The 16,183-nt window shown below is 37.7% G+C and overlaps 1 non-coding gene across 1 annotated transcript; it reads right to left on the bottom strand.

Annotated features, from left to right (window-relative positions):
• Positions 1 to 11,592: 11,592 nt before the first annotated feature.
• LOC140852997 (small nucleolar RNA R71) lies at positions 11,593 to 11,699 on the bottom strand. Its single transcript, XR_012136074.1, has one exon. It is a non-coding gene; the product is annotated as a small nucleolar RNA R71 (small nucleolar RNA).
• Between the last annotated feature and the right edge of the window lie 4,484 nt (positions 11,700 to 16,183).

Genomic DNA, 16,183 nt, shown 5'->3' with positions numbered 1-16,183 from the left:
CAACATCCTTAGAACCCATACGGATATAGTTTCCATATAATTCATCTCCTTGACCAAAATGATCATAGGACACCTCAGAGTTTAACTGTCAACTCTGATCAGATTGTTCACATTGTATTTCAAAATATCAAATCCATCTGATGGATTACCCTGGCCAAGGTTTTGCTAAATTGAAATACAGTGACTCATTCTTCTCCAACTCTTGGAGTGGTCAATCCCATCTCGATCACACTCTGACTTCGTAAGTACTTGACTATGCCCAGAAGCCTTCCGTCACTGAATTAAAAATTCAGTTAGTCCAGTACCAAAGCACAGTGAGTTGCTTGCAAGTCACTGAGGCGATCTCAGGTCTAAGGGACACTTATACCTATATCCCATCAGAGACATTCTCGACAGTAGAATGCTCTGGAGTTTGTCACGTTCAATGATGATGTACCTTTACATCTCACATGTATGCCATACCAGTATCTTCACACTCTTTGGTTAAGAGGACAACCAACCCATATGGCCTACAGCGATCTATGCTCGATAGAAGCTGTCGTCCTTATTAACAGCCTATCATTTGGTCGTGAACAGTTTTAAGGACTAATCGATAAATTCTCTCTTTATCAAACTTAAATAGTCCTAAGGACTTCATCATAACAACGAAATTCATTAGAAGATGAAAGCTTATGACGAAAATACCAAAATATATTTTATTTATTAACAAATCAATTACAATACTTGGTTGCTCAACCATCAACAGCTTGATGATTGACTTTTGAGACATATTTTTCAACAACTCCCACTTGTCTTAAAGCCACTCGGCACAGTATCTAATATCCATCTTCGACTTGTGGTTGTCGAACTCTTTATCGCCAGGGCTTTAGTGAAGGGGTTGACCAGATTTTCTTTTCGTCGATCTTTTGAAGATCGACGTCATCTCGATCCATGATCTTCCAGACCAGGTGGAAGTGGTGCAAAATTGCTTCGTCCGCTGGTGTGCTTTGAGTTTCTTTGCTTGAGCTATGGCACCAGTGCTGTCGTAGTAGAGCAGAACCGAACCATCGAGGGAGGGTGCTACTCCGAGCTCGGTGATGAATTTTCTCAGCCACACAGCTTCCTTCGCGGCATCCGATGCTGCGATGTACTCCATCTCACAAACAGAGTCTACCACAGTATGCTGCTTGAAACTCTTCCAGCAGATAGCTCCACCATTCAGAGTAAAGATATAACCCGATACACTTCTACTGTCATCATGGTCAGATTGAAAGCTGGAGTCTGTGAACCCCACAAGTTTCAGATCTGACTCACCATAAACTAACCATTGGTCCTTAGTATTTCTCAAATACTTAAGGATGGCTTTAATCACTCTTCAGTGATTTTCTCCAGAATCAGATTGGTATCTACTCACTACTCCTAGTGAGTATGCCACATCTGGTTTGTATATGTCATGGCATACATGATAGATCCCATGGTCGAAGCATATGGGACTCTATTCATACGCTCTCTCTCTTCAGGAGTTGTTGGACAATCCTTCTTAGAGAGAAAATTTTATGGCCTATCGGTAGATAGCCCTTCTTGAAATTCTCCATGCTAAACCTCTTCAGCACAGTGTCTATGTACATGGACTGGGATAATCCAAGCATCTTTTTAGATCTATCCCTATAGATCTTCATTCCTAGGATGTAGGATGCTTCACCCAAATCCTTCATGGAGAATTACGATGACAACCAAACTTTTATTTCTTATAGTGCAGGGATATCATTTTCGATTAAGAGAATGTCATCCACATACAAGACAAGGAATACCACAACTGGACCATTTACCCATTTATAGATGCAGGGCTCTTCTCCATTCTTAACGAAGCCATACATTTTGATCACCTTATCAAAACGCATGTTCCAACTCCGAGAAGCTTGCTTCAATCCATAAATGGATCTCTTAAAGCTTGCACACCTTGGACTCATCTGTGGATGTAAACCCCTCAGGTTGTATCATATACACCTCTTCGATCAGCTCTCCATTCAGGAAAGCTGTCTTTACATCCATTTGCCAAATCTCATAATCCAGATGGACAACTATGCAAGCATATCCGAATGAATTTGAGCATTGCCACAGGAAAAAATGTCTCGTTATAGTCAATACCATAACGTTGATGATATCCCTTGACAATCAGACGGGCTTTATAGGTCTCCACCTTTCCGTCTGCTCCCTTTCCTTTTGAACACCCATTTACACCCAATGGTTTAACCCTTTCAGGTGGGTCAACCAATGTCCATACATCGTTGACCTTCATGGATTTCATTTCGGATTTCATGGCTTCAAGTCATTTCTCGAAATCAGATCTCTGCATTGCATCCATATAGGTGATCGGATCCTCATCGTTCTCATCGAGTTCGATGGGATCACCATCCCGGACCAAGAAACTGTAGTATCTGTCCGGCTGATGCGGTACTCTACCAGATCTGATCGCTTAATGGTACAGATACATTGGGCTCCGGATCTGATCTAATCAAATCCGACTTAGGTTCAGCTATTGGTGTCGTCCTTCTACCTGTTGAACTTCATCAAGTTCAACCTTAGAGGCAATGGTTCCTTCACCAAGGAACTCTTTTTCTAAAAAGATTGCCTTAAGGCTGACGAACACTTTTTTTCATCAGCATAGTAGAAAAAATATCTTTTGGTCTCTTTGGGGTACCCGATGAATGTGCATTTGTCAAACCTAGGTCCAAGTTTGTTTGTGACTAATCGTTTGATATAGGTCGGGCACTCCAGACCTAAGGTATGCAAGTGCTGGCTTACGCCCTGTCCATATCTCATATGGAATCTTAATTATAGACTTACTTGGAATCCTATTTAACAGATAACAGGCCGATTCGAGTGCATATCCCCAGAAGGATATCGGCAAGTTGGAAAAATCCATCATGGATCGGATCATGTCTAACATAGTCCGATTTCTCCTTTCAGACACACCATTATGCTGTGGTGTTCCTAGAGGAGTCCATTGGGAGAGAATCCCATTCTCTCCTAGATATGTGAGAAACTCATTAGAAAGATATTCTCCTCCTCGATCAGATCGAAGAGTTTTAATACTCTTTTCAGTTTATTTTTCTATTTCACTTCGGAATCGTTTGAACATTTCAAATGAATCCAACTTATTTCATCAGATAGACATATCCATATCTGGATAGATCATCCGTGAAAGTTATGAAGTAGAAATATCCACCTCTAGCACTTGTGCTCATGGACCGCATACATCAGTATGTACTAGGCCCAAGAGCTCAGTAGCTCTCTCACCTTTTTCAGTAAAAGGTGATTTGGTATTTTACCAAGAAGACATGACTCACAGGTTGGAAGTGATTCACAATCACTGACTTGAGGATTCCTCTTGAGTCAACCTGTTTATTCTGTTCTTGTTTATATGACCTAGCCAACAGTGCCATAAGTAGATATCTGACACACTATCTAATCTAGGGTACTTGTCAGTAGAATAGACTCTTATCGGGCTTGATCTTTCTAGTCTGGCCCTACACTGATGTCCCAACCTGATCTTGCACCTTCTTCACTTTCTTCTTCTTGTTCTTCTTCCCTTTTTTAAAAGATCGAGAACCAGAAGACAACCTCCCACTAAGTTCACCGACTCTTTGTGGAGTTGGTGATCCTTCTCAAAGTTTGAAGCAACCCCAGTAACCCGTGATAGTTTATTTCAGGCTTTGTCATTCTATAATGAGTGAGGAATGGGAGATAAACTTGGGCAGTGAGTTTAGTATTGCATCTTTCCCAAGCTGCTCATGCAAGAAAAAGCCGAGCTTGCTCAATCGTTCATCAGCTCGATCATGTACAATACATGATAGTGACAGAGGCACCATCCCATATTTTGGCGTTGAAGATGGCACAACTAGTCTTGTGCCTCTCCACGTCATCGGATGTGCCAAAGGCATCCTCCAACACTTGAAGCATGTCCTTTGGCTAAGCTGTCTCGAATCTACGACTGAACTCGTCGCTCATGGCAGCCAGCATGATACAGCGCACCGTGGTCCGATCACTAAGCCACTTCTGGTAAGTATTTCTGATGTTCCACGTGCATTGGCAGCTGACTCTTCAGGTGTAGGATCCATTATCACATATAGGATCCGTTCATACTCCAGGACTATCTTCAACTTTCGGTACCACTACCGAAGTTGGGTCCCACCAACTTATCATTGTCCAACAATGATCGGAGCGATAGGGAAGTGGCCATATCTGCTCAAAGGAAAATCATAACCTAATTAGTAATTGATTCATTAAACCTAAAGATTTGGACTTTAATCAAAAAATTTTCTCACTATTTTATTCGAATTGGTAGCCTCTACCTTCAATTCGAGGAATTACCCTAATTTCTTAGTGGGTACTAGAATCCACTTAGATTGCACACAAGTCCAACTTTGGTTGGCCAACCCATGTATATCTAAGGGTAGGTTCATAATCAATTATTTCTCTAAATAATTTTTAGTAATTTTAATTTTCTCCAGAAATCTAATCAGTAGGCTTTGGCCTCCACTGTAAGGATTCGATTAGGTTCAACCATTAACATGACCATACTTGGTGCATCTAACTAACGAATGATTAAGCCCAACTTTGGTTGGCTCACCTAACCACCATTAGAGAGACACTTCCAAGTCGTCATATGATGAGTGATAATTCCATTAGTCAACAAGCACTAGACCTTTGGGTCTGCAATGATTATTGAGTTTATGGACTCATTATCAAACACCTTAATAGGAGGCTATGACTCAGTTATCTCCATAACTTTATCATTTTAAGGACAATAATTTTAGAAGATTTAAATGATTTAGAGAATGAGGTCAGATGAACTAGCTTATCATGATCCTCCCATTGGCTTCACCAAGTCAGCTTAAGGGAGACCATTAAAAAGGCTGGTCTAGGAGCACCTAAATCGGTCACACTGATTTACCTAGCTGACATGGGTCAACTCGAATAGTCAAGTGATCCGATCAAAACATAATTTCACTAAGCGACCAGGTAAGTTCGATCAGTGGGAGGGTCGGTCAAAGCTTGCCTTAGACACCATAAAAATGATCAGATAAGCAGGCTCCCAATTAAAAACCACCGGTCTGGTTTACCTTAGACACCAACTGGTTTAATTAGTTTCGATTAGATCAACCTAACAGTTCATGCTAGACCGCGTAGTCAAGAATCAAGTCCATTTGGTTCTCGTTAAAGATATGGACTTGACCAACTACAACTATTGTAATTGATCTAGAGAAATCCTTGACCTAATCTAAGACAACAATTGATTAGATTTAGTCAATTCTCTAATTAAGTCCATCTTTAATCTAACCATAGGTCTAATCAAATTAATGGACCTAATTTCCACTAACCCATTAACCCAATGTGTTATGGTTTGTGTCTTAGGTTCTTCAATTCATAATTCTAGAATCTAATTAAACAGCTTCTTAATTCTTAATTAAGTTTTAGGCTGAGGGTTGGGTTCGGCTTTTCAAAAATAATTTTTATATTTATAAAATAATTTTATAATATGGTTCTACCAACCATATTGCATGTTTGATTCATAATCAAGATGCAAGTGAAATAAATATGAAACTACTTTAGATCTAATCTAAACAGGTTCATGTAATTGAAACAATTTCAACTTTAAACAATTTGTTTGCACAAAAATTATTAACAAAGAGATTTTATTTTAGATTTAAATATCTTTTAAATCTAATAAATCATAAATTTAATCTAGATCATATCTAACAAATTTATGATTAAAGATAGATCTACACAAACTAGGACACTTTTACACTGTAAGGGATAAACCTTACAGTAGGACAACCTTGCAGTTCGTGATTGATCTAAAATTTTAAATTTAGATTTAATAATTAGATTATAAATTAGATCTAATCTAAGAAATAATCTAAGTATGCATAAATAATCATGTAATAAATAACCTGGCTCTGATACCAATTGAAGGAACCAGATCTAGGGTTTCAGGGTTAGATCTTGAAACTTTTTCAAGATCAGACAGCGGAAGACTAAAATAAATCAAAATTTATTTTTCAAAATTAGAGAATTTCTAGATCTAAGATCTTATTAAATAATTATTACATAGCATTAAATTAAAAATTAAAATATATAGAGCATAAACTACATGTTGATCATATCAACATGTTTCTATACTACATCTAATGTATGTATTAAACAATAGATCAGATCTATAACCTTGCAAGTTAGACGTTCTAATCTTGCTGATCCAGATTTAAGGATGATGTTGCAAACCGCACATGCATCCGATCTCTAGGAGTCATCCACATGAGCCCACGAATCTCGATCAGAAGTCCTGCTTCAGAAAATCAGCACAGTATGCTAGTACTGCGCTGATCCTTCTTCGATGGTTGATCAGGTGCCTCCTTCTTCTTGATTTGGACTCTTCCAAAGATGAAAAGTAGAAGGAGGAGTTTCAAATCTGAAACGCTCTCAAAAACTCAAGATGGAGGAAGAAAAGAGATGAAACTAACAACCCTAGAAGAATACCCTCTTCTTCTTCTCTTTACTCTCTCCTAGACACTCTATCTTGTGTCTATTATATCTCCATGACCCAAAGGTTTTTCTCTCTGATTTTTGGATGCTCCAAAGGTCTCTCAAATCTCTATATTCTTCAAAAATTTTATGAAGAAACTCATTTTATAGAGAGAGATATGATAGAGTCCTTGTCTAGGTCAAATACCTAGTCAAGGCTTATCCAAACATGACAAGATAAGGGATGCCCAACTTTTGGGCTTCTCCTCCTTATTTTTGTGCATGGACCACCAGCAAAGGGTGCACAATATGTGCCCTAAAAGTCATAAAAATTTCAAAAAAAATTTGGATAAATTCGGTGCAAAAAGGAAAGAGTTTTGCATTTCTAAAACTCTATCTCATAGAATTTGAAATCCAAACTTATTCCTACTTTGATTTAATCCACAACCACTTTCCATGTATGAAAGAAGAGAGGAAACCTTTTGGACATGGGAAAGAACTGGGAGAGAGCTTTTGTTGCACAAAATAAGAGGGGATTGGCATGGAATAAGAGAGAGGGCGTAGGGGGGCTTATATGGCGTAAGGTGGAATCCTAGTCTTACTAGGATTCTATCTTATGATTTATTTTAATTTGATTTCTCAAATCAAATCAAACCAAAATTATATCAACCCAATTAAAATAGGTCTTAACCCAATTAAGAACCTAATTTAATCAGATTAAATTAGATTTAAATCTGATTTAATTTTTTAATCAAATTAAAAATTAGGTTGACCCAAGTCCTAATTGAACTAGGACTAGTTTTTTTCTTGCACTTGGCTTATCCAATAAACCAATTGGACTTGATCCAATTAAGTCCAAACTAAATTTAATTAAATCATATTCAATTAGACTTAATCTCAGCCCATTAGCTTAATCAAATTAAGTCAATTAGCAATCGAATTGCTAATCGATCCTCCTGCAACACTTGCACTAGGTTAAATGTCAATCGTATTGATCATTTAACCCTAGAACGATTCTTAATCATTGATCAACCATCCGATCAGATTATGAACTCTAATGTGTGTGACCTCATAGGTTCGAACCTAAGTTGGTAGCACAGAAATAAATTTTTGTACCAATCAAAATAACCATCTAGCAATGGTACCCGACGACCGAATAGGTCGAATGTGTAGAACAACATCCTTAGAACCCATGCGGATATAGTTTTCATATAATTCATCTCTTTGATCAAAATGATCATAGAACACCTCAGAGTTCAACTGTCAACTCTGATCAGGTTGTCCACATTGTATTTTAAAATATCAAATCCATCTAATGGATTATCCTGGCCAAGGTTTTGCTAAATTGAAATACAGTGACTCATTCTTCTTCAACTCTTGGAGTGGTCAATCCCATCTCGATCACACTCTGACTTCGCAAGTACTTGACTATGCTCAGAAGCCTTCCGTCACTAAATTAAAAATTTAGTTAGTCCAGTATCAAAGCACAGTGAGTTGCTTGCAAGTCACTGAGGCGATCTCAGGTCTAAGGGATACTTATACCTATATCCCATCAAAGATATTCTCGATAGTAGAATGCTCTAAAGTTGGTCACGTTCAATGATGATGTATCCTTACATCTCACCTATATACCATACCAATGTTTTCACACTTTTTGGTTAAGAGGACAACCAACCCATATAGCCTACAGCGACCTATGCTCGATAGAAGCTATCGTCCTTATTAACAGCTTATCATTTGATCGTGAACAGTTTTAAGGACTAATCGATAAATCCTCTCTTTATCAAACTTAAATAGTCTTAAGGACTTCATCATAACAACGGAGTTCATTAGAAGATGAAAACTTATGATGAAAATATCAAAAATATATTTTATTTATTAACAAATCTAATTTATGTCACAAATTGACATAAAAAGTATCAATTAATATCTAAATTATCTAAATTTATTAAAAAATTGATACTTGTTATTATATTTTACAGAAGAAGAGGTCATCAATAGAAAGAACAAGGAAAGAGGATTCCAACGATGCAAATTTTATGCAAAACGGAGTTAAATTGACCCAGAAATTGAAGAATGAAGAAAGAAGACTCAATTGGGTCAAACCCGAGTCAAATCAGATCAAAATTGGTCAAAAATCAACTGATTTGATGATCTGGTTAGCCGCCTGATCCACAGCAACAGGCGCCTGGACCATGGACCCATCGGCGCACCATAAACCAGCCAATCAGCGAGTCTCGACTCACCAGAACGCATCGCGAGCCCGATCCACGCGCGCGGTCCAGGGCTCATGAGGAGAGAGAAGAAGGTCCGAAGGACAACCTAGTAACTTCACATCACTCGATGGTCCGATCAAGATCCAACGCTCCATATTTTTGCGCCATCGGACGGCCACCATCGCAGTCGGTCAAGATCCAACCGTAATCAAGGCAATTGCAAGAATCAATAAACACTAGGACAACACAGGATCCTTCTGCAGCGCGATCCAACGGACGAAATCTTCCAGTGCCTTGATCGGATGGTCCGCGATGCATCCGACCTGATCCCATCTCTGCAGCGCGATCCAACGACAACGCTTCACCCAGATCATGATCCGACGGCCCAGAATCGCTCCCGATTTGATCTATTTGATGAATTGGGTCCTTTAGATGAAGATTGGACGGCTGAAACAATTTCTAGGGTTTCTTGATGGATTTAAGTGCTTTTTGAGCGAGATTTGAGCCCCTAAACCCCCCTAACAGCCCTCTAAAGCCTTTTAGTCCCACATCTAAAGTTTTGAAAACCTTATAACCCCCAAATGTCTATAAAAAGCCCCGAAAGGCCCTTGTTTTAATGATTCTTTCCTTCCGATCAAGCTTGTAACCCTAGATAGTGGGGTTTTTAGCTTTCTTCTCAAGCCTCGAGCTTTGAGATTTTTATAATAATTTTTTTTTTATATATAAAATCTTATTTTTATGCAATTTTATCTCTTTACATTATGCAATTTATTTTTCTTGCAATTAGGATAGTTTAATTTATGCAATTTAATTTCTTGCAATTAGGTTAGTTTAAATTATGCAGTTTAAATTTATGCAATTAGGATAGTTTAATTTATAAAATTAGGGTAGTTTATTTTTCTGCATTTAAATTTTGTAAGTAGATTTAGATCATGTCTAGCTAAGCATCCCTTCTAGGGTTTGCGATGAAGCTAGATCATGAGTAGGGATTTTACATAGGGTTCTTTCTTTTTTTTAGGATTTCTTTTTCTTCCTCGTTTGCCAAGAATTTTTGATGAACTACAGTTGGGTCAGAGTCCCTTCATAGTTCATGCTTGATTCAGTGCATAGGAGGAGAAAACCCTAAGGGATCCTAGTTACTACTCCCCTGTAAAGAATCTTGATGGGTTATCGTTGGGCCTTAGTCCCTTCATAATCTATGCTTGGAAAAGACAAGAGGAGTAGTCGTTAGGATCAATAAGAAAAATTCTAGGTAGAATTCTCTAATCTAGATCTAGTGGATTCAAAAAAAATCCTAGATCCTTAGTCTTATTGTCTTTAGCAAACAACTTTCGATTTTCGATTTTCGTTAAAGCTCGCTTGAGTATAGATTTGAAAATTATTTTTAAACCAAATCTCTGTGGGATCGACCCGTACTCGCTGGTCGTGCTACTCTGCACACTATGCGCTTGCGATTTTATTTACAAATTTTAAGATTTGCACATCAAGTTTTTGGCGCCGTTGCCGGGGATTTGGCATTTTAAATTATTTTCAAATATTTGTTCTTCATGCTTTATAACTCTCTTTCTTTTTCCTTTAGGTTTCTAGATTTAGTTGGTGATTGCTGGAAAACTCAGGTACGCTTCTAATTTTTCTTTTATTATTTTTAGTTAATTACTTTTCCTTTTAGACCTAATCATTTGAATTTATTTAATCATAAAAAAAATAATAATAATAAAACAAAACAAAAGATATTTCATAATCGTGAAGTAAAATATCAAAATAAAAAAAAATCTAAATTAAAATCTTTTACATTCTTGGTCATCTTGTTTATTTGCATTTGCATTTTCATAATTAATCTAAGGGCATCAACCCATTAACAATATAAGGTGGGGATTTCATTACCCTTTCTTAGCCCAAAAACCATCTCCATCATATTGCATTACCTAGACCTTTAATCTTAAAATCAATTAGACGTCAACCTTAAGGAATTCGAGCTCAATAGGACAAGGAACCCTAAGAGTTCTACCAAGTTTGAGTTGTTTGATTAGTTGGTGTCTAGGCAAGTCCCTGAGGGTGGTTTGTTAAATTGGTTCAGTTGCTGGCCTGGCCAACTCGTTTGGTGTCTAGAAAGGCAACGATGAGTGAACCTCCCACCTCTTATACTTACCTGGCTAACTAGTTGACCAATCTCCACTTGGAAAGCTTGAAGGGTCATCTTGGAACAGTTATGAGCTGTCTAGATTTAGGTTAACCCTAGGATAGATTGAGTTTAATTTATTGTTTCACTTGTTTGAAAAAATAAAAAAAAAAAATTTATTAAAATTTAATTTAATTTGGTTACTTTTCTTTAGATTTAGGACTCCTTAGGATCTTTTCTTTAGAACTTTTTCTCTTTTCTTTCTTTTTCTTATACATAAAAATTTAAAAAAAAAATTATATAAACATCGAGAACCGTACACCTCGTGTGTGGAGAAGAGTGTCGGGTCGTCTAGTTAGAATTGAGTCAATTCCTGTTGTTCCAATGGCTGAGCCAATCCAACCCATGACCCTTAAGGATTTATGTTATCCAGTTGGCTCCATCCAACCATCTTGTATCAGGTTGCCACAACCCACAGCTAACAATTTTGAAATCAAACCTCAAATCATAAATATGCTTCCAAAATTCACAGGATTAGAGGATGCTTATATATTTATTAGAGAATTTGAGGAGGTATGTGCAACCATGAAACTGCAATTGACAGAGAATGAGGTCAAACTTAGATTAATCAACTTTGCTCTTAAGGATAATGCTAAGAAGTGGCTTTATAGTCTGCCAAACTATTCTGTCACTACCTGGGAGGGCTTTGTGAGAATATTTTTAAAAAAGTATTTCCCCCATCATAAAACAGCTAGGATTAGGAATGAAATAAATCAATTTTACCAACTAGCTGGTGAATCATTTTGGAAGTACTTTGATCGTTTCAAGAATCTTTTGACCCAATGCCCACACCATGGAATAGAAACTTGGAGACTATGCCAGATCATCTATGAGGGGTTAGATTCAAACTCAAAAACCATGCTAGAGTCCATGTGCCAAGGCCAATTTATGGACAAAGAAACTACTGAAGCTTGGCAATTCTTAGAAGACCTAGTCGAGAAAAATTTACAGTGGGAAACAACTAGGAAACCTGATAAAGCTACACCTTCAAGAGGAGGAATGCATCAAATTCAACCAACCCTAGCATCAGAGGCCAAGATTGCAACCTTAACACGTAGATTGGAAGCCTTAGAATTACAGAGACCAGCCAATGTAAATCAAATATCTGCACCCATGTGTAAAGGGTGCAATGCACCAGACCATGTCTTAGAAGAATGTTCCTACTCGAATGAGTGTACACAGATGAATGCCACCTATCAAAAACCATTGAACAATCTTTATGCACCCACATATAACCCAGGTTGGAGGAATCACCCGAATTTCTCATGGTCCCAGAATCCTAATGTAGGCAATCCAAATTTCAATCAGTAAAATCTAAGGTCCAACCCAGTGATGAACAACCCGCCAGGCTTCCATGATAATGACAAGAAAATTACCTCTTTAGAGAAAAGCCTAGAAGCCATGATGAAGACACATACCAGCTTTATGCAAACTACGGATCAACTCATAAATAATAACACCCAAGCTATAGCCCGTCTGGAAATGCAAGTAAGTCAGCTGGCTTCGACCATTAGTGAACGAGAATATGGTAGGTTACCTAACCAACCTGAGCCAAATCCTAGGAACCAAAATGATCCACGACCCCAACAAGAAAACCAAGTTAATGGTGTAAATGCCATTCATACCTTAAGATCGGAAAAACAAATAGACAATAAGGTAGTTGCACTTGATGATATAGAGGACTCATCTGTCGAGTCACCTTCTAAAACTACTACCTTTCAACCTCAAGCACCAGAAACTGAAAATTCACCTAGTCCAGTACTTAAAAGTCCTAGAGCTCCTTTTCCAAACAGACTGAAATCCAATAAATCTGAACATTTAGACAAAATTTTAGAGGTATTTAAACAAGTCCAAGTTAATATTCTTCTTTTAGATATAATCCATCAGGTTCCAACTTATGCCAAATTTTTAAAAGATCTTTGCACTAGGAAAAGGACCACTAATATATCAAAGAAAGCATTTTTGGCTGCGAGTGTCAGTTCATACCTATCTAGCCACGTGCCAATTAAATATAAAGACCCTGGAGCTCCAACAATTTTTTGTGTTATTGGAGAAACCAATATAAAAAGGCCTTGCTAGATCTAGGAGCTAGTGTGAATATCCTTCCATATTCGGTGTATGAGCAACTAGGATTAGAAAAACTTCAACCTACTGGGATCACATTACAGTTAGCCGATAGATCTCTCAGGATCCCTAAGGGAATGGTCGAGGATGTTCTGATAAAGGTTAAAAATTTTATTTTCCCTGTAGATTTTATTATTTTAGAGACTGAGCCAGTTGCGAATCCTAAAGGACATATACCTGTCATTTTAGGAAGACCATTCTTAGCTACGGCCAATGCTGAAATCAATTGTCGAAATGGTCTAATGAAGTTATCCTTTGGGAATATGACCATTGAGCTTAATGTTTTTAACTTAGAACAGGAATCCTCTTCTCATGCTGATGTCAATGTAGTCCAAGATGGTATTTATGAATCCATTGACATTAGTGATGATGAAGTCGACCTAGAGTCTAACCCCTGGTTAATCCATGAGTCTGAGGATGTCAATGAAATACTTAAAGAAAATCAGATTAATCAGGAATCAACACTTCCTACTGAACCAATCATTGAGATTGTGAAATCATCACCTAAACCATCAATAGAGGAAGCACCCATTTTAGAACTGAAACCCCTCCCAGAACATCTCAAGTATGCATATCTAGGATCCAAAGAAACTTTGCCTGTAATTATTGCATCAGACCTAGATCCCAAGCAAGAGGAGGAGTTAGTGTCAGTTCTAAAAGCAAATCAAGAAGCAATAAGTTGGACCATAGCAGATATCAAAGGAATAAGCCCTTCTATAGTTCAACATAGAATATACTTAGAGGAAGAGGCTAAACCAACAAGAGAAGCCCAAAGAAGGCTTAATCCAGCTATGAAGGATGTAGTTAAAAAGCAAATTTTGAAACTCCTAGATAATGAAATAATTTATCCTATTTCTGATAGCTCTTGGGTAAGCCCAGTTCAAGTAGTACCCAAGAAATCTGGGGTAACAGTGGTCCAAAATGATGCAAACGAACTTATCCCAACTAGGACCCAAACGGGATGGAGGGTCTGTATAGACTATAGAAAGTTGAATGCTGCGACAAGGAAAGATCACTTTCCTTTGCCATTTATTGATCAAATGTTGGAAAGACTAGCCGGACAAGAGTTTTACTGTTTTCTTGATGGATACTCTGGTTACAACCAGATCTCCATAGCCGCTGAAGATCAAGAAAAGACTACATTCACCTGTCTATTTGGTACTTTTGCCTATAGACGAATGCCCTTTGGACTATGTAATGCACCAGCAACCTTCCAGAGATGCATGATCAGTATGTTTTCAGATATGATAGAACGATTTCTAGAAATTTTTATGGATGACTTTTCTATTTTTGGCCTAACCTTCTCCGAGTGTCTGAATCACCTGCAATTAGTTCTAGAACGATGTAAGGAGAAGCACTTAGTTCTCAACTGGAAAAAATATCAGTTTATGATCAAACAGGGAATAGTTCTTGGCCATGTCATTTCTAAAAAGGGGATTGAAGTGGACAAGGCCAAAATAGATCTAATTGCAAGTCTTCCACCACCTAAATCTGTGAAAGAAATACGTTCATTTTTAGGTCATGCTGGATTCTATAGAAGGTTTATTGCCAACTTTAGCAAAGTAGCACGTCCACTGACTAATCTTTTGGCAAAGGATACCAAATTTGAATTTACTCATGAGTGCTTGGAATCTTTTGAATTTCTAAAAAAAGTACTTGTATCAGCTCCAATCATTCATCCTCCTGTCTGGTCTGAACCATTTGAATTAATGTGTGATGCGTCCGATCATGTTGTGGGTGCAATCTTAGGTCAACGGATAAATAAGCTACTTAGAGTGATATATTATGCAAGTAAAATCTTAAATGATGCGCAGCTTAACTACACCACAACTGAGAAGGAGTTCCTTGCCGTTGTCTTTGCTTTAGAGAAATTTAGATCTTATTTGGTTGGGACCCACACCATTGTTTACACCGATCACTCAGCCATTAGACATCTCCTAGCAAAGAAGGATGCCAAGGCACGCTTAATCAGATGGATTTTGCTCCTTCAAGAATTTGACCTAGAAATTAGGGACAAGAAAGGCACTGAGAACGTTGTAGCAGATCATTTGTCTCGAATTTCAGTCGCACCATCTAGTGAACCACCCATCAATGAATCTTTCCCAGATGAGCAACTCATGTCTGTGTCTACTGAACCTTGGTTTGCTGATATTGTAAATTATTTAGCCATAGGTAAGATACCTTCTCATTGGACTAAGCAGGATAAATATAAATTCTTTGCCCAAGTGAAGTATTTCATTTGGGATGATCCTTATCTTTTTAAACAATATCCTGATCAAATTATTAGAAGGTGTATCCCAGATAACGAAGTCATGAATATTTTATCTTTTTGTCATGATCAAGCATGTGGGGGTCACTTCGCGTCTAAGAAAATTGCTGCTAAGGTTCTCTAATGTGGTTTTTATTGGCCCAATTTATTTAAGGATGCTCATGAATATTATAAAAGTTGTGCTCAATGTCAGAAAATGGGTCGAATCACCAAGCGACATATGATGCCACTCAACCCAATCTTGGTAGTTGAAGTTTTTGATGATTGGGGGATCGATTTCATGGGACCATTTCCAAATTCCTTTGGAAATGAATATATTCTAGTAGCAGTTGATTATGTTTCAAAATGGGTAGAAGCAATTGCATGTAGAACACCCGATAGCAAAATAGTCATTAAGTTTCTTAAAGAAAATATTCTCTCCCGTTTCGGTATTCCTAGGGCAATCATTAGTGATCGGGGAACCCATTTTTGTAACCGACCTTTTGCAACATTGATGAAAAAATATAATGTCACCCACAAATTGGCCACACCATATCATCCTCAAACTAGTGGGCAAGTTGAAGTGTCAAACCGACAAATCAAACAGATTCTGGAAAAAACTGTTAGTGCCAATAGAAAGGATTGGTCTTTGAAATTAATTGATGCACTTTGGGCATACCGAACCACTTTCAAGACCAATCTAGGAATGTCTCCTTATAGGATTGTGTTTGGTAAACCATGTCACTTGCCTATTGAGATAGAATACAAAGCCATGTGGGTCATCAAACAACTAAATACAAATTTGAACGACGCTGAAAATCATAGGAAGCTTCAGTTGAATGAATTAGAAGAACTTAGAAATGAAGCCTATGAAAATGCAAGGATATACAAGGAACGAACCAAAGCATTTCA

This window comes from Elaeis guineensis, chromosome 12 (assembly GCF_000442705.2).
Source record: "Elaeis guineensis isolate ETL-2024a chromosome 12, EG11, whole genome shotgun sequence".
NCBI classification, from domain to species: domain Eukaryota; kingdom Viridiplantae; phylum Streptophyta; class Magnoliopsida; order Arecales; family Arecaceae; genus Elaeis; species Elaeis guineensis.
The sequence above is the reverse complement of the archived record's forward strand: the minus strand, read 5'-3'. Positions and strand labels throughout refer to the sequence as shown.